Source organism: Crocodylus porosus, unplaced genomic scaffold (assembly GCF_001723895.1).
Source record: "Crocodylus porosus isolate Cpor-Errol unplaced genomic scaffold, CroPor_comp1, whole genome shotgun sequence".
Taxonomy (NCBI): domain Eukaryota; kingdom Metazoa; phylum Chordata; order Crocodylia; family Crocodylidae; genus Crocodylus; species Crocodylus porosus.
This window is the reverse complement of record NW_017728909.1, coordinates 47850996-47852136: the sequence shown is the minus strand read 5'-3', so window position 1 is coordinate 47852136 and position 1141 is coordinate 47850996.

The window sequence follows — 1141 nt, the reverse complement described above, 5'->3', positions numbered from 1 at the left end:
AAGTTATACTTTTCACAGGTGACCAACTACTATACGCCAATCATAAATAATTAATGAGTTGGCACTTGTGCTTTCTTTGTTTGCTCAGGTTTCATAAAAAAAGGGGGGTTATTTTTACTTGGGTGGTACTGGTTCTGTTTGGTCACAGGATGGCGCGCTTAGCATATTTAATTTTACAACTTTACTAAAGTCAGCTAATGTCGTTACTATAGGTACTTTATCTTTTGTGCTGGGCTGTCAAGGTCAGCTTCTCTCGAGAACTCAAGTAATTTGAAATGAGGCACAGAGAGGGGTGTGTATATGCAACACTGTTAATACAGAGGGATAAATTACAACCAGTTTGTGGTGTTAGCTTCTGACCCTTTGCCATCTGTCCTTTTGCCATCAACATCTGAAATCAAAGACTTTGATCTTTGACAGCTACAAAAAAGTGGCACAAATGATGACTAGGGTTGTTGCTGTCACAAAACTAAGGTATTTGTGGTGCAACAAAAGGCTAAGATGCCTCTATTCAGTCAAGCAGCCACCACCCTATTTTTATGGTGAGGTTAAGCCAGTCTCCTTGCAGCCTCAGGAGGAACTAGTGGGTGTTCAGCGCAGCCAAAGGCTGGGAGGCTTGTCAGGGGTGCACCGGGGATTGCTCCTTGCAGGGTCAGGCCCATCACCCCTGCTGGGACCAGACAGGACTTCCATCCCATTCACAACCAGACCCGTAGGGATGGGGGGAAGGAGGCAATTTGGCCTTTCGCTGCAGCCGGAAGCACAGTTCCCTGCCTTAGATCTCTGGTGTACTGCAACAATGTCCTTCCTGCCCTTGTCCCCCCTGGTTTCCCAGGGGCGGGAGGAGGTCTCAGGCACGGGTTTCGGGCTGGATCAGCTATAGGCGACCACTGGTGAGCCGCGGGAGCCCAGCTCTGCTCCTGCAGCGCTCTTCCCCAACAGCCCTCCCCGCGGGGACAGGGATTGCTTGCGTCTCCCACATTCTCCCGCCCAGCCAGGCTGCGACGCATGCGCGCAGCTCCCGCCTGCCCTTTCCGAGGGCGGGGGTCATTTCCAGTGGCCCTGGGACTGCTTCCGAGTTGTGCGTCTGCCTTCTCCGGCCCCTTCCGGACTGCTCTCTTGGCGGGGGGTCGCTCGGGGG